Source organism: Gracilinanus agilis, chromosome X (genome assembly GCF_016433145.1).
Source record: "Gracilinanus agilis isolate LMUSP501 chromosome X, AgileGrace, whole genome shotgun sequence".
Lineage (NCBI taxonomy): Eukaryota > Metazoa > Chordata > Mammalia > Didelphimorphia > Didelphidae > Gracilinanus > Gracilinanus agilis.
Genome location: NC_058136.1, coordinates 15,174,431 through 15,193,294, shown reverse-complemented (window position 1 = coordinate 15,193,294; position 18,864 = coordinate 15,174,431). Strand labels below are relative to the sequence as shown.

The 18,864-nt window shown below is 40.0% G+C and overlaps 1 pseudogene; it reads right to left on the bottom strand.

Moving 5' to 3' along the window:
* Positions 1-12,340: 12,340 nt before the first annotated feature.
* Positions 12,341-13,151, bottom strand: LOC123253507 (annotated as a pseudogene).
* Between the last annotated feature and the right edge of the window lie 5,713 nt (positions 13,152-18,864).

Below are 18,864 nucleotides of genomic sequence, written 5' to 3'. Positions count from 1 at the left end.
CTCCCTTTTATGTGTTGTCTCCCCCTCCCCCCTTAAAACATTAGCACCTTGAGGGCAGGAACTGTCTTTTTGTTTGTATTTCTAAGCACTTAACACAGAACTGGGCACATATTAAGGGCTTAGTAATCCTTGTTACCTGTCCCTTCCCTTTTCTGTGAGTTACTTGGAAAGGGCAAATTGCCTGAGAGAAGGAAGCTACCACAATGTCTTTACCTTCTAGATGGAATCTGATAATTCCTCCCCTCCCCCCCCACCTGACTCCATTTGCCACAAGAGTATCATCACTCAGATGTCTTCTATTTCTTTCTACTTCTTCCCCCGTCTCAAGATGTGGTCTTCTTTGCCAAGGCAAAGCCCTCTACTTTCACAAGTGATTCCATTCCAATCTATCTTCTCTGATAGGGTGCTCTCCTATCATCCCCACTGCCTCACTAATCTTCAGTTTCTCCATGTCTACTAGCTTCTTTGCTGCCCACAAACATGCTTATATCTAGGCCATCCTCAAAAAACCTTTACTGGATCCACCTATCCTCAGTAATCATCTTACTTCCTTTCTGTGGCTAAACTCATTGAGAAGGCCATCTGCAGTCATTGCCTCCACTTCCTCTCCTCAGAGTATCTTCTTAACTCTGCAGTCTGGCTTCCAACTTCATTTTTCAGGTAAAACTCCTTTCTTTAAAGTTACCAATGATCTTTCTAATATATTGGCAACTAGGTGGCATAATGGAGAGAACAGTGGGCCTGGAGTCAGGAAGGGCTGAATTTAAATCTGGCCTCAGATATGTACTAGCTGTGTGGCCCTGGGCAAGTCATTTAACCTCTTTTTGCCTCAGTTTTTCTATTATAAAATAAGGCTAACAGCACCACCACTTTACAGAGTTCTGAGGACCAAATGAGATGATTTCAGTAAAGGATTTAGCACAATTTCTTACTCATAACAATAGGTGCTATGCTTATTTCAACCTCCCTTTCATCTGGTCTTCCTTAGGTCTAATAGTCTTTTCTCAGTCTTCATCACTTTTTTCCTAATAATACTGTCTTCTCTCTAGGTTTCTGTGACACCTCTCTCCTGGTTCTCATCTGTCTGTTCAGGCTTCTTTGCTGCCTCTTCATTCAGCCTGCATTGACTCCTCTCCCCTCCCCCCCAATTATCACCCAGGTTTCTGGCCTGATCTCATCAGTTCTGATGGAGTCAATTACCATCTCTATGCTGGTGATTTTCAGATATATATATCCTAAGCTTTTGCTTGACCCCCCCACTACTCTCTAATTACCTATTGGACATCTCAAGCCAGATGTTCCAGTATATCTTTTTTTTTTAACTTTCTGTCTTAGTAACAACTCTTAAGCCAGAGGGGTAAATGTGTTAGGCAAGTGGGATTAAGTGACTTGCTCAGTGACACAGGTAGGAATTGTCTGAGTCCAGATTTTGAACTTAGTTTATCCCTGCTTCAGGCCTGGTGCTCTATCTACTGTCCCCCTAATTACCCCCTCCATTAACATCTTAAATTCATGTCCAAAACTATACTCGACATCTTTCTCTGTAAAACCTCCCTTTTCCTAACTTCCCTATTACTATTGAGGGTACCACATCTTTCCATCACCCAGACTTGTAGCCTGGGTGTCACCCTTGATGCCTTTTCCTGTCCCCATCTAATCTGTTGCTAAGTCCTGTCATTTCTAGCTTCATAACATCTCTCTTATATGTTCCTTTCTCTCTGATATTGCTGCTATCCTGGTGCAGGCCCTCATTGTCTCACAACTAGACTATTGCAGTAGCCTGCTGGTTGATTTCTCTGCCTCAAGTCTGGCCTCACTCTAGTCCATCCTTAGTGATGCACCATTAAAAGTAAATAGATAATGCCTTAGGCATTTTTAAATGATCCATAACATTTTAATACAGCAAACAAAATGTTAAGACTTAATACGTGCTCCAATTAACTATGTATACTGACAAACAAAAAACAGCTGATAATTTGGTTCCTTTCTTTTTGAACATATTTTTCCTGATAGTCAAATCACATTAGGAGTAGTGCAAAATGTGGCACATTCAGGAAGGTAACTGGTGTGTTTTATTTGGATTTAATATATGGTGCGTAACAAAATGCATGCAATCAGTATAACCTACAAGGCTCCCCTCACGTTCATTAGAGTTTGCATCATTCTTTATAACATTATAAATTAATTGTTACATATAGTATAACCAAATAACTGCTGCTTGACAGAATTGTTCCAGGTTACCATTTGGTTTGAAATAAGAGAAACAGATCCTCAGGAAGGTTAGTATTTGTCACATCCTCAGCAGTTACTTGACTATGCTGTACTTTTTTGTGACTGTTCTTTAACTCACAACCATGGCTCTTCTTGTTTAGTTGTCCATCAGATCTATCAGGACCATTCCTAGCTTCCTGGTTGTCCCTTTTTCCTGAATTAATTATAGGACTGCCTTTCCCTTAATTCCTTTTAACCCCTTGTGATCTTCCATTTAACTATTCCTGATATCTTTGGGAAGTTCCAGAAAAAGAAGCACCGCGGATGGCAAGGCCAAGGACGGAACTTTGGGGATGAGAATGTCCATGGCTTTCCCTTATTTGCTGTAGACTTTGTCAGGTTGATGAGGCTGTAGCATTCTCTGAAGGCAGCAGTCAAGTCCATAATTTGTACTTTTCTAGAAAGTCATGGTCTACATCAAATTGCTTTTCTAGTGGTGCTTTTTGGAGTTTGGTCTTTCCAGCTTTGACTTGCTTCAGTTTTCTCCCCTCAGTCTTTCAGTGACAGCCACAAGAAACTGCATGTTGCTGCATATCATCAGTCTTGTCTGCTTAGGGTTCCTATTATCGTTTTGTTGTCTTTGGGAGCTTTGCTACCAGTTTGTGGTTCTGCTGGCTCTTTCCCCTTCTGAAAGGAGGAAAAGGAGAGTGCTTAAACCCTTGTCAAAGAACCCTGGCTTTGCTGAAAAGCGTTTCTTGGGAGCAGAACCAAACTTCTGAGACACAGGCCTACCTGGGCCATCAGACCTACCTTTGGAAGATGGTTTGCACAGTGTCAGCAGGTGAGGAGGATTGTTTTGGCCTTTCCACCTTTCTTCCTATGTTTCCCTTTTCCATCTCTCCTAGATAAGTTATAGCTTCTTCATGTGGGCATGCTTTTGTAATTCCAGTGATTATTGAGCCTACTCAATTTGTATAAGCTTCCTGGCTTCAGAAACATAGGTAGCTGCCCTTTTGTGCTAGGGAATAGCCTCTTCATATTTCCTTGCTGCTAATAACTATTCTGTTGATAAGCCAGGCAGAGGGGCCATCACTTTCATAGACTCCAGAGTGAGAGGTGGTAGCACCCTCAGCACATAAAAGACAGGAGAAAGACAGTGCTGGGCAGGCCCCACCAGCTAACTCCTTATACATACTCCAGAAACCAGGTCTTAATGCTGCAGAAGCCACACACCCACTGCTTCTTTCTCTTTAGCTGCTGCCACTAGAACTTCTCTAGTTTTTAAAACTTTTTATAACCAGCCTCAATTTCATTGAAGTTTCTTTTTTTTTTTTTCTCCTGTGGGATTATACTCAGTTTTTCTGGGTAAATTCTCAGCTATAAGTTTATGTCTTTCCTTCTTGAAACGTATTCCAAGTTCTGCTTCTTCCTAGTGGTGACCGCTAAATCATATGTTATTTCTACCGTGGCTCCTTACTACTTGAATTCTGAATTTACAGCTGCTTTTGCAGTATTTTAAGATTTTTTGAAATATGGTGTTTTGATCATGGTGTCTGATGAGTCTTTTTTAACTAAATGTGTTTTCTAGGTCAGTTTTTACTTTGAGATACCTTATATTTTTCTTTTTTTCAGTTTTTTGACTTAAAAAAGCAAAACAAAACATTTCTTGTTGCCTCTTGTTGTCTGGGGTCCAAGCCAATACTATGCGTTGGTTCCAAGGCAGAAGAATGGTAAGGGCTAGGCTGTGGGGGTTAAAGCAACTTGTCCAGGGTCACAGAGCTAAGAACTGTCTGAGTCCAGCTTTGAATCCAGATTTGAACTCCTGTCTCTAGACCTGGCCCTTAATCCACTGAGCCACCTAGCTGCCTAGAAAAAAAAAATTAAAATTTAAAAAAACTTATTTACTTCTAGAAATTCTAGTTGAGTTTGTGCCCAGTCTGTTTTTATTTGATGGTTTAGAGTCTCACCCTCTTATTCTGGGTTTGGATCTTGAGTCATCCCTGTCACCATAATAGCCCCGTATGGTGGAATTCTTTTTTTGTTTGCTCATTCTTCCCAACTTACTTCCTAACTTTGGATTTGATATTAGGGCTATATGCTTTGTATACTTTTGGAGGGAAGGTCTGTGCTGATCTTGTTGTTGCTTTCTTTGGGTATTGAGTGCCGTTATTCTAAGATCTCAGGGACAGGCTGGGCATCTATAAGCTTTCAGTGCTCCTTAAGTGGTCTGATCCAGGGCAAAGTCTAAATGCTTTCCCCCTGATCTAAGCTCCGCAAATTCCTGACCTAGGTTCAATCTGAGCAGTGGCTCAGACTGCTACTGAACTGAGCTACAGCCACTCAATTGGGGACTTCTGCTAGTTCAGAGTGACAGAACTTGGGGTTCCTCTTGGTCTGAGATTCCTGCCCTCATTCCTCTGCAGGCTTCAACCCAGGCTGCAGGCTAGAACTGAGACCCCATTCTGCTTCTGGGGTCCAAGCCACACCACTGCTACTTGTTCCCAAACTTGTTTGTCTAGGGCTTGTGACTGCTCCTTGTCTTGGAATGCCACTTCAAGGTACAGATCCCTTTCTCAATCTGCCCTAGCTCTGTGACCCAGAACTGGAGAGTGGGAGACAAAACAACCAGTTGACATCTGTTCCCATACCTTGCTTGTGATGCCCTAATAAGTAGGGGATAGAGCTCACTCTAACCTTTTCTTGGATTTCCTCATCAGGATTCATCTAGTGCAGGGGTCGGCAACGTATGGCTCTTTCTGCAGGAGCCATAAAGTCCATTTTTTTTCAGGCATTGTTACAGGAGCGGCACTGGGAACACTGTACGGCTCTCACGAAATTGCATTTTAAAAAATGTGGCGTTTATGGCTCTCACGGCCTAAAAGGTTGCTGATCCCTGATCTAGTGCATTGTATCTATATGCTAGGAGTTTGGAGGACAGCCCATGCTGTGCTTCTTCCTCTTCCTCTGCCATATTGGCCCCACCTCCCACTAGTACATTGTCCCTGGTGCGGAGGATGCTCTTTCAAAAGGCAAAAACAAAAGTGATAAAAACAGTGAAATGGGGGGCTTTGTGAAAGTCAAGAAAACTATTTAGGAAAATACAGCTTAATATGGGGCCTGTTCTGCCCTAGACCCTCTTCTTTTCTGTCTCCACACTCATTCTCTTGGTGACCAGTTCAGCTCTTGTGGCTTCAGGTATCTTTTCTTCCAGAATGTGGGCCTTTCTCATCTTTGCTTCTCAGATTCCTTTTAGTCCTTCGAAGCTCACCTATGCAGCCTTCCCTAATCCCTGCCAACTAAAAGTCTTCTTTCTTTGCTCAGTTTTCCCCAGAGTATTTGGACAGTATCTTTCTCTTTTACCCTCATCACTCCCTACTTTTTATTACAGTTATCTGTGTAGATAGACATCATATATCAGCTCCCAGTAGAATGTGCATGGACTGTGTAATATTTCATCTGTGCATCTCCACAGAGGGGCCTGGCATGTTTCATTTCAGGCTATTGCTAAATGTTTATTTGATTTGGCTTTAATTGGTTTAGAATTTAGAAAACAAAATCTAGCTTTAATATTCTTTTCAGATCAATAACTTTAACAAAGATCACTAGATGGTGCTCTTGATTATTTTAAAACTTGTAAGAAAACAGGTTAAAATTTATTGGGATGAAGCTAATTAGAAGGTCATTCTTATAATTGGAGACATGATAACATAATTTTTCAGAAGGAGATAGAAAGGGATCCAAGCAAGGAAGATGGAGGGACCTTTGAGGTGATCTAGTCCACCCCTCCCCCTCCTTATTATGCAAAATGAAGATACTGAGGCCTTGGTATCCCACATCAAAGATAGTGGGATACTATCTTTTTCCAGCTAGAGCTGGAAAAACCCTAAAAGGTATCTAGTCCAGTTCCTTTATTTTACAGATGCAAGACACTGAGATCCAGATACTTTTAATTAAAATTGCTCTAGGTCACAGTGGTAATAAGTGTCAGAGGTGGTGTTTGAACTCATCTTTCATGTGGAAAGCCAGTGTCCTTGCCCAAATATCACGTCTACTGAGATAAATTGCAAATCTATTTCTGAGGAGCAGCTAAGTAGCACAGTGCCATAGAGTGCCATGCCTGAAGTTAGGAGGATCTGGGTTCAAATCTGGCCTCTGAAATTTGCTAGCTGTGTAACCTGGGCACATCACCTAATCTCTGTCGGCCTCAGGTTTCTCATCTCTTTGAATCAATGATAGCACCTACCTTACCAGGTTGTTGGGAGGTTCAAATGAGATAATCATTGTAAAGTGTTTGGCACAGTGCCTGGCACGTAGTAGACCTGCTTGTCTTTTTGGATTTTCTATCTTTTCCTGCTGGGTTTTTGTTGTTGGTAATTTCAAGAAATGGTGATGATTAAAATGGATTTATTTTCTATCCTCCAGCTTTGTTGTAGGTACTAATTATTTCCATTTTTTTAGTTCACTCTCTAGGACTCTCTAAATTAACCCCATATCATCTGCACAAAGCGATGGTTTTATTTCCTTTTTGCCTGTGCTTAGTCCTTCAATTTCTTTTTTTTGCTTTATTGCTATACCTAGAATTTCTAGCACTATATCAAACAGTAATGGGGATATTAGACAGCCTTGCTTTATTTGCCTCTGATTTTATCGGAAAGACCATTAGTTTATCCTCATTATATGTGGTACTGGCTCTTGGTTTTGGGTAGATACTATTTACTGTATTAAAGAAAGATCCTTTGTATGATTTTTAGTGTTTTTATCAGCAATGGAGGTTGTATTTTGTCAAAAACCCTTTCTAGTGATATAATCATTTGATTTTCATTGTTCTTGTTCTGTTGTTATGTTGATAATTTTCCTGATATTGAACTAAAAAATTATATGTTACTGGTCTAGAGTATCATGTTTTTGATATGTTGTTGTAGCTGCTTTGTTTTTAATGCTTTCACATTTTTGCATCAGTACTCGGTGAGGATATTGGCCTGTGGTTTTCTCTGTTTTGTTTCTCCGTGGGTTTAGCTATCAAGATCTTATCTGTGCAACAGAAAGAATTTGGTAGGATCCCTCCTTTTTATATATTTGCCAACAGTTTGTGTAATATTGCCATTAACTATTCTTTGAATGTTTAATAGAATTCATTTGTAAATCCATCTGGGCCTGAGATTTTTTTTCTTTGGGAGTTCAATTATGTCTCGTTCAATTTATTTTTCTGAGGTTGGGTTATTTAAGTTTTCTGTTTCTTAGTTCTACTAGTTTGAGCATTTAATATTTTTATAAATATTAATCCATTTCATGTAAGCTGTCACTCTTATTGGCATTTAATGGGGGAAAATATTTTCTAATAATTTCTTTTTTTTTTTTAATGTTCATAGCTATTAGTCTTTAAAAGGGGTAAAGGGACCTGACAATACTGAAACTTCCTAAAAATGTAATGAAAATTAATTGTACATTATACACAATTTCTAAATGTGAGCAATAAGTCACAATCTAGCAACTACTTAAAATTATAAGGCAATTAAAATTTCATATTAGAAAAATATCTTGCTAATTAGAACATGAGCCATCTTTACAATAAAACCTACAATTTAGCTTAATTAGGTTTCACAGGCTAAGTGTCACTTGAATTTAGGAAAGTATTATAAGAGTAATTTTCACAAAATTCACAAAAAATAAACTTCTCATAACTAGGTTGACACATATCATATTAAACTATAACTGGCTATATGTCACTCAGTCAAAGTTACCCTCCTCTCTGAAGTTACTAACGATTTCTTAGTTGCCAAATCTAATGACCTTTTCTTGATTCTCAATCTTCTTGATCTGCCTGCACTTTGAAATGGTCTGTCAGCCTCTTCTTCTGGATACTCCCATTTCTTTATAGGTTTTCAGGACTCTACTTTCTCTCAATTTTTCTCCTAACTCTGACTGTTCCTTCTCATTTTCCTTTGCTGGATCTTCATCCAGCTTATCCCCATTTGCTGTGGGCAGATCAAGCTTCTGGCATGGACCCTCTTTTCCCCTCTGTTATTTCACTTGTTAATATCATCAGCTCCTATGGATTAAGTTATCATCTCTATGCTATTATGCTAAATATGCTAGTGTTGCCAAGTAGATCACATTTTATTCTGCCCTAACTGTTCTGCTAAACTCAAGCCTCACCTATATGAAATCTCAAACTTGATATGCCATAGATAATTTAAATTCAGCATGTCCAAAACTGAATCCATCATCTTTTTCCCCAAACCACCCCCTTTTCCTGACTTCCCTGTTATTGTTAAGGGTACCACCATCCTCTGAGTCACCCAGGCTTAAAACCTACAAGTCATCTTCAACTCTTTCCCTACTGTCATCCTCCCCATATCCAATATGTTGCCAACATCTGTTGGTTTTACCTTTGTAGCATCTCTCAAATATTCCTCCTCCTCCCCTCCTTGAACACTGTCACTATCCTGGTATGGGCCCTTACCCCAACCATACACCCAAACTATCACATTAGCCTGCTGGTGAGTCTCTCACCACTCCATTCTGTCCTCTTCACTGTCAAAGTGATCTTCCTAAAGGTGCAGATCTGACTGTGTCCCTCTCCTACTCAGTAAATTCTGCTGGCTCTTTATTACTTCTGGGATCAGATAAAAAAATCTGTTGGGCCTTGAAAACTCTTCAAAACTTAGCGCCACCCCTTCCAGTCTTATATCATATAACCTTCTCTGTACTCTTCAGTCAGATGATATTGGCCTTTCGCTTAAACAGATACTCCATCTACCGACCCTAGTCCTTTTTCCTGGTATTCTCCCATGCCTGGAATGCTCTTCCTTATCATCATCTCTCCTTCCCTAGCTTCCTTCAAGTCCCAGTCAGAATCCCATGATTTTATTCCACAGATCACTTGCTCTTCCATATTTGTTTGTATCTTGGCTTCCCCCATGAAGCTGTGAAGTCCTTGAGAGCAAGAACTGTCTTTTGTTTTTCTTTGTATCCTCACCAATTAGCACAATACCAAGCTTAATAAATGTTTATCAATCAACAACTATAACTTCATTTGGTCATGTGCTTGGAACTTGCTAAACTGACATTAACTGATGTGTTACACCAAAATTAAATATAATATGTGCTCTTTTGGAGAAAAGGGAATTGGAGGCCAGTCCTTTATCTATGTTCTGAGACTTGAATAGATTTCAATTTTCAAAAGAATTTATCACATGAGAATTTATGATTTTTCCTTTAAAATGTAAAAGAACTGCAGTAAATTATGAGCACCTTTTTCAAACAACATTCTTCCCAAAATTATAATTCTTTTCATCAGAGTTCTTTTTCCCATTGTTTTTGAATACTGTTAGGACTCAAGTGCAGAGATTTCATTTATGTAAGTCTAGACTGGCCAAATCAGGGACTGTGACTGGGAGTCTTCACTGAAACCCCTCTAAAGGATCTGTTGATGTTGCTTCCTTCCAGATGAGATGGGTATGAGACCCATTTGAGCCTCTTGCTATCTCCTTTTTTTGGCTGGGTGTTTATAATGACATCCTAACAAGCTCTGAGGACAAACCCCTTTTGGTGCTGCTTTTGATTTGACAGGTGCTGGCTCAGAGACCCCTAGAGTTACCCAAACATTCAGTTTGCCTTAGAAGCTTTCTTCTCTTTCCTTTCCACTAGGGCTGCCTCTGACCTTAGTGCCTTTCTTTTTGTTTTCTTTAACTTTATTTTTTCTTAGGGTAAAATCTTTCTCATCTTCCTCCTCACTTTGCTGAAATGAGAATTACCCTTGGAGTCTTCACTTATAAGATCTTATTCAGGGTTACTTAATATTTGTCCCCCTCATAGTTTTCTATAAATAAATTCATCTGTTGTAGCCTTGTTTGGATGTGGCTTTTCTCTGCCTAGGATTAACATGAGAATCATTTCACTTAGTAATCTTATTCAGATCTTGACGTTCTTGGGTGCCAATTGTAATGGTTAGAATGGGTTTGACTAAATTATAAAAGTAAAAAAAATGTTGTGGTCACCGTTTATAGAAATTAGTCCTTAAGTCATAAGACTGATAGTGGCTCTAATAGCTTAAAGATAATAAGAGAAGGAAGTATAGAAAGGAGGTAAAGAATTACCTTGCCTATCAACCTAAAGCCTAACAACCCAGTCCAAATCTCAGCCTCAGAACTCCTTCCTCTCCCCCCTTTCCTTCTGGGTCTCACCTTAAATGCCATCCCCCTCACCCACTAGCTCTCCTATATTACCCCCTAGGAACCAATCACAATTCCTCAATTAGCCTGGCACCCCCCCAGGGAGACAGTGCCTGTGGGATCAATTCCCTGGTTGTTAATTGACCCAAATTCAAAACAATGGAAGGGAAGGCTAAATCTCTGATCAATTCAAAATACAAGTTCCCTCCTCACACAATGATTAACCTAGGACAGTGATGGTGAACCTTTTAGAGATGGAGTGCTGGGCCCCACCCCCCCAGACTGAGTGCCATGCCACTCCCCCCCCCCCATGATGAGTATTCGCCCCCTTCCTTTCCTTACCCCACACAGGGGAGGGAGGAAGCACTCCCATTGGGCTACTAGATGGTGGGGTGGGTGAATAGAGGAATATCCTCAGCAAGTATAGAGAGGGGGAGGGGAGTTGTCCAGGTGCCCTGTTTCCCTCCAGCTCTGCCATCTGTGAGCCACCAGCCTTATCCCCTGTGTGCTCCCATTGGGCTGCTGGGCAGAGGGGCAGGTGCTGTGAAAAAATGTCATCAGGCATGGTGGAGAGGGGGAAGGGAGGAGTTCCATCTTGAGTCCCTCTGCCTTTCTACTAACAAACTCTGGTGGAGGGTGGAGGGAGGGTAGTAGAGTGCCCACAGAGAGTACTCTCCATGCCATCTTTGGCACTTGTGTCATAGGCTCGCCATCACTGACTTAGGATATTCCTGCATTGATGTTGCACCTTTTAAATCTCCCTAATAGACTTTGTCACCCAAGGCCATCTTTTTGTTAAATGTTTTCCACTTGGAGTGCTGTTCTTTATAGCCATTTAAAGATGTTCATTTCTTTTGTTTTTCTCATTTTACCTCCTTTAGTATTTCATGGATAAAGTTATAATCCAAGAAACAATTCCATCATCATTGTTGTCAGAGTCCCTATACTGGGAGTGATTAAATTTTTTCCCTTTTAATTTGTGTACTTTCATTTGGATGGGTCTTTAGTCAGTATACAAATAAAACTCTTCCCTCCTCCACCTACTGGCATTGTTCTTATGGAACTTCTGGAGAAACTGTAAAAAGTTTTTCATTCTCTTCTGTATTGGGGAGCAGGGAGGGAAAGGAGACACTGTTGTGGGTGTACTTTCTGTCTTACAATACTGTATTTTGGTTCTAAGGCAGAAGAATGGTAAGGGCTAGGCAAATGGGGGTTAAGTAGCATGTCTAGGGTCACAGCTAGGAAGTATCTGAGGCTAGATTTGAACCCATAACCTTCTGTCTTGGCTCTATCCATTAAGCCATCTAGCTGCCCCCCTAACAATTTTTTAAAAGGAAAAAATATTAAGGCAGGTCAAAAATTTTGATTTTGTTTTTTAAGGATTACCTAATTTGCATGTAAGCAATACTATTACTCTCTCCATACTCCTCTCCCTTGTCTGGTTTTATTTAATTACTCCTTTCATAGGTCAGTGTAGTTTTTATTGAGGCAAGTAACTCTGGATAGAACACCAGACCTAGAATCAGGAGGACTTGACCTCAAACACTTCATAGCTGTGTGACTTAGGCAAGTCACTTAACTCCATTTACCTATTGCCTTTCTTAAGAGTTGTTACTGAGGCAAAGAGTAAGGATTAAAAAAATAATAATACATCACATGAATTTTGGAATAAATATTTAAAAAAAAAAACAAAAAAACAAATGTATAGACTGTGGACCTTTGAGAATGTTTGCTTTCAACATACTTTTATCACCTTCACCATTCCACTTCCTAAATTCTGAATCAAGCACCAAAAAATCCCACATAAAGCCATTCCAATCTTATTTCTTTGTGTGGGGCATGGATTTTTATGTCACATTCTTTGACCAAGAAATAAAACATTAAATCCATTTAGAATCATTCGCAGTGGCCAGTGGAGAGCTCAGATTTGTCTGCTCCTGGCAACTGGGCCACATCTACTGGAAAGTAGACAGAGAAAGCCTGGATGGAGCCTTCAATTCAGAGGACTTGCTTTCAGGTTGGACCATGATCTTGATTCTTATGGCACTGGAGGACAGGGTTATGATTTCCTTCTAGCATTCTGTCAGCAATGCCTGGATATTTAGTGGTATCACTAAACAACACGGTATTGGTTTATAGATGTCAGTAACCTTGATTAGGTTGAAGGTAGTTTCATGGATACAACATGATTCTATACCTAAGAAAGGTGGTTGTAAGAGAGCCCCTAGCCACCTGAACCTTTGATTCTCAGTGATGATAACCTGATTGTCAGGGAGATCATAGCTCTTTGCCAGAGAAGACCTAGATACAGCAATGATCATCTCCTGTTCAAAGTGTAGAGCAGTGGGACACAGCTTCTCCTAGGTGTCACAAACAATTTCTTTCTCCTTTGTGGAAGCGAAGCTGTAAGTTTTCTCACTCAGGGATCTCCATGATGTATTCTTTGGATGTATAGATGGAGGATGGCCCAGGGAAAGAAGTGTATAACCTTCATAGATGGGCACAGTGTGGGTTATACCATTACTGGAGTCCATCTAGAGGTGCACAGAGATAGCACAGCCTGTATGGCAACATGGCTGGGGCACTGAAGGTCTCAAACATGATCTGTGGCAACTTATCTCTTTCATCTTGTGTATTGGGGTGGGGCTGGAAAGGGGTGGTGGCATAGTAGCAACTTCTCTCAATAAGGGTATTGTGTCCTGCAGATCCAGCTTTGCAGATTCTGGAGCCATTGTCAACAACAAGGGCAGCCATATCATCATCCATGGCCAGCTTTGAAGTGGTAAGTTTAAACCCTAATTCAAAGAAAAGAGTGCAACACTGAGGTGGGGTGGGGTGGGGATTGGCATAGCTCACACTGGAGGAGCTCACAGCTCAATTGACTTTTCTTATATTATTCTTAATATCATATTATTCTTATATTATTTTACAATTGACTGGTTTTCATCATAGTTTGAAGTCTGTTGAGGTCAGTCAGGGAGCTGAGGAACTCAGAGCTTCAAAATGCTAGTGCAAACTCAAACACAGAACCATTCTCATTGAAAACCAAGTGCTAGTTTCTTTTCTGTTTTGAGTACTTTTTCATTTTTGATGCTAGTAATTTCATTTTCCTTAGTTTTGTCTTAATTTCTTTGATTTTTTTGAGTTTCTGTTTTGTTATTTAACTGAGGTTTGAAATCTCTTGGTTTTCAAATTTTCTAGTTGCATGTTTTATTGATCAGAGTGTTTAGAGATCTGAATTTTCCCCTGAGGACTGCTTTGGCTACAAAGTCTCACATAAGCCACCTCCAAAATGACATATGAATCAGTTTGTGCCTTCAGTCCATCTCTCTGTTGGGAAGTAGGTAGCATGTTTCATTCTGGGTTTTCTGAAGTCCTGGTTGCTCATTACATACATTGATCAGAGTTTAAGACTTAAGAGTCTTTCAAAGTTGTTTGTCTTTATAGTGTTTGTTATTGCATAAATTGTTCTGGTTCTGTTCACTTCATTCTGTATCAGTTCTCAGTTACCTTCTAATTTGTTACATTGATTTCATATGTGCAAAAACTCTTTAATTTTATATAATCAACATTGTCTAGTTTATCTTCTGTAATCCTCTCTACCCTTTGTTTGGTCATGAGCTCTTCCCTTGTCCATAGTTCTGAAAGTTAATTTCTTCCTTGTTCCTGTAATTTAATCACATCATCATCCTTTATCAATATTTCGAGCTCATATCGCTTCTAAGTATACATGACTGTACTCTCTCTTGGTTCTCTTCTTAACTGTCTGACCACTCCTCTTTTGTCACATTTGCAAGATCTTCATCCACAACAATCCTGCTAACTATGGTTATTTCTCAAGCCTCAGTCCCATGCTTTCTTTTCTTCCTCTAATCAAATTCTTAAAATCAATTCTTAACCTTTCTGCTTAGCTCCATTTTCACATCTCCAACTGTCTATTGAACATCTTGAACTGATGTTTCATAGGCATCTGCATGTCCAAAATTGAACTCACTATTGTTCTTCACAAATCTTCCCTCTTTGTAACCTCCCTAATATTGTCGAGAGCTCCAGCATCTTTCAAGTCACTCAGCCTGGAAGTCTATGTGTCATCCTTGACTCCTGACTGTTTGACCTCATCTCCTATTTGCTTCCAAAAGCTGTCGATTCTACCTTGGCAACATCTCTCATTTATACCCTGTTTTCTCCTGTGATACTGTCACCATCCTAGTGTGGGACACTTCCCCTCCTGGTATGTGTCTGCCTGCCACAATTCTCTCCCCACTTCAGACCATCTTCTAGTGGATCCTTGTATGTTGCTGCAGTATATTTTATTAAGCATTTCACTATACCATCTATTATATTTTTCAATAATACTGGGAATGCCATGTTGCTATATGTACTGGTATACAGTTTTTGCTGTAGACTGCTGCCATGTGCTTCCCTGTGTACTATTCTTTTATGTGTATGTGCAGTGTTTTGTTCTTCCTTTACTGACCTGGCTACTCCACTCCTGCAGTGAATTTTGTGAGGACTCTGATTAGCTCAGAGTTGGGGGCTGCATATTCCCCATGTGGATACCTCAGTACCATTGTACTTTAAATCTATGTCTAATCTCCTCCCAGCCTCTGACTCTCTAGCATCACTCAGGATTGGGGTTGAAATGCTTACTAACTATTGTGCTTGCTATGCTATTTTAGTCAATGTTGTTTCTAAGAACTTGCTTTGTCTACAGACTGATTAGAAACATATTTGGTGGGTGGAGGGAAGAGAGTGATCTGCAGTGGTAAGACTAATCACCCATAAGGTTACTCCTAGAAGGGGAAGCTAGGTAGCTCAGTGGATAGAACACCAGGCCTAGAGATGGGAAGACCTAGGTTCAAATCTGGTCTCAGATCATTCCTAGCTCTGTGATCTTGGGCAAGTCACTGAATCCTGATTGCCTAGTACTTGCCACTCTTCTGTCTTAGAATCAGTACTAAGAAAGTAAAAAAAATTGGTATTAAGAAAGTAAAAAATAATAATAAAATCTGTGCAGTAGAGTTAATATCAGGGGCAATTCATAGTAGGTCTCTTGATAGAAAATTAACAGGAGAAGCACTACAAATCTCAAGGCAACATCAGTGACAGCATTTCTGACATTCCTTCATCCTGTCCCTATGTCAGGTCAGGATCCTGGGTAGTATGGTAGCTTAGAATTACAAAGTTCTTGCAGGTACCTTGTCCTGGATCTGAATTGATAACTTGGATTCATACTGTGCCACTGTCCCCTTATTGTTCTCTGGGCCACCAGCAAAAACTTCCTTCCCCAGATCCTCATCAGGAGTGTGTGTGTGTGTGTGTGTGTGTGTGTGTGTGTGTGTATGTATGTATGTATGTATGTATGTGTATAAAAATACCAAACCCTTGCTTCTTTGGAGGTCTCTGTTGAGGCTTCCTTCCTTCAGGGGCTTGATGAAGATTCCCCTTCATCTTCAGACTCAGGCTTGCCACCAAAATGGCTATGTGATTCCCTTTCTTCCAGCTGATTTCATATTCCCCATAAATATATGGGGAAACAGTTTTGCCTCCCCACAATTTGTCCTTTTAATTTAATTTAATTTAATTTTCTAGAAAGGCGTTGTCCAAACCACAATGGAGAAAAGGAGACCTGCCATTTCAGGGAGACCTAAACCAAATCCCAATGATTTACAGAATCTTGTCAAGACAATCCTCAAGACCCAGGCTTCTTTATAGGGGATGGAATAATGAGAAGTTGAAGAGGATCAGCTGAGATTTTGTCCAAGGGTACTCTTATCAGGTAAGTTTTTCTGGAGATTGAATCTAAGAAATTGTTCAGAGTGGAGAACTCTTCCCTTCCATAGGGTAGTGGTAATTACTCACAGACTTCTAGTGGGGCACTCGGGCTTGATGATCAGGATTGTGTCAATGGAGCTGCTGTTAATGAGTCCATTACATTATTCAATAACAATACCAGCTGCCTGAGGATGATGTGGAGATAGAAAATCTTCGGGTGACAGCTGACTCAGTCTTGTACCTGTCTTATGGTGAAGTCAGAGGTAGTGTGGCATAGAGGGACCCATAAGGAAGATGGATTTGCTATGTAAAACTTTTGTTAATGGCTTCCATGGTAGCAGACTTAACTGGCACTGCAATGCCATATCCTGAATATCAACTAAATTAAAGGGAAACTTCTTAGCCTGAGTTGGGGAAAGGTGGCCAATAAATCATTTTGCCAGTGTCAGAGGCAGGTTGAGAACCTTGTGGGATCATACCATACTGATCTTTCAAAGGTAGATGTTCTGATCGATGGGAGGGAACTCATTGAACAGAAGTAGATGCCTCATCCTTAGTTAAAGCATGCAGTCCTGTGCTTACCACAATATGGCATCATAGTCCTACACCCGAAATGATGATGTTCCCTATCCTGACATATTGCTAGTGCTTAATAATTGTTTTTTTTTTTAATTTTTTTTTTTTAAATTTTAAACCCTTAACTTCTGTGTATTGACTTATAGGTGGAAGAGTGGTAAGGGTAGGCAATAGGGGTCAAGTGACTTGCCCAGGGTCACACAGCTGGGAAGTTTCTGAGGCTGGATTTGAATCTAGGACCTCCCGTCTCTAGGCCTGGCTCTCAATCCACTGAGCTACCCAGCTGCCCCTTAATAATTGTTTTTTGCCTGCTTGCTCAGTCCCCATTCTGTCATTCCCAGAAGAGTACCATCCTGATTATTCAGCTCATCTGGGGGGATATGGTATCTCTAATGTGCCCTATTAAGTCCCACAAACAACAGCACAGTGTGGGAGGCATCGGCCACACATCCGACCCCAGAGAGGAGAACCCTTGGTTGTCCAGTTCTCTTCTTTCCAAATGTCATGCCACTTAGCCAGCCTCATGACCCCTGTCCATGAATCACTATGGATGAAGACCTTGTCCTTTGAGGTATATTTACATGTCATTCACTGGGAAGACTTACTCGAACCCCTTCCCTCAAATTATCCCTCTTTGCTGAATCATTGGTTGCCAAGATCCAGTTAACTATGCTGAGCTGCCAGTGAACCTGAAAAAATGGGGGTTTCTCAAGTAAGGAAAGAAGGATAAGACTGCCTCACATCACCCACTTTGGAATGGACAACTCTAGACCAAGGTTGACCCTGTGTTAATCATTTAATTAACCAGAATTTTGTGACAGACTTGCAACTGCTTTCCTTCATGTTGTGTTTTTTTAATGCATTAAAATTTTTTTTAATTTATATTGACAGCTTGCTTATTAAAAATATTTTCAAAGTTTTCACCAGTATTTCTCCCTTTTCCCTTCCCAGAAAGCTGTCCCATAGCTTTTTTTAAAAGACCCGAAAACAAAACCAACCCCTCCCAAAACGCAAAAAGTCAACACAGTGATTAATACACTGAAAAAGTCCAAAAATATATGTCATGTGTGCAATACTTGTGGACTTCCCATTTCCATGAAGGGTGCAAGGGACTGTCCTCTTGTACTTTCTTTTTTTTTTTTTTTTAATTTTTTTTTAATTTTAAACCCTTAACTTCTGTGTATTGACTTATAGGTGGAAGAGTGGTAAGGGTAGGCAATGGGGGTAAAGTGACTTGCCCAGGGTCACACAGCTGGGAAGTGTCTGAGGCCGGATTTGAACCTAGGACCTCTGGTCTCTAGGCTTGGCTCTCAATCCACTGAGCTACCCAGCTGCCCCCTCTTGTACTTTCTTTTGAGCCATGCTGCTTCTTTATTATTTTGCAACATGCACTTTTGATTTTCCTGAGTATGATTCTTTCCATTTACATTGTTGTAGTCATTAGGTATATTGTTTTCTTGGTCTGCTTACTTATCATTGTTTCGTGTACATCTCTCTGGGCTTCTCTTTATTCATCAATTATTACAGCAATATACAATTACATTCTTATACCATAATTTGTTTAGCCATTCTTCCATCAATGGGTATCTACTTTGTTTCCAATTCTTTGCTGTCATAAAAAGTACTGCCATGAATGTATAAACCCAGCAACATTCTTTCTGGGTAAAAGAGTCTAGACATTTTAGTTACTTTATTTGCATAATTTTAGATTGTTTTTCATAATGGTGGCATCTATTCACAGTTCCGTCAATAATACACTCATCCTATCTTTCCACATTTCCTTCAATATTGACTATTGCCCTCTTTTGTCATCTTTTTCAATTTTTATGGTATGAGGTAAAGCCTCAGGATTGTTTTGATTTGCATTTGTCTTTTTGATGATTTGTGCATTCTTTCATATGGTTAATAGTTTGCAGTTCTTTTGAGGACTACCTAATAATATCCTTTGATCACTTATCTTTTTGGGAATGGCTATTTGTCTTAATGTTTGTTAAGTGTTTATGTAACTTGGGTTTGATATACCCTTTTCAGAAAAATGTGAAAAATCATTTTTGCCCATTCACTTCCCTTCTTATCCTAGGTACATTATATAGTCTGTGCAAAAGTCTGCCTTCAAGGCATGAGCCTT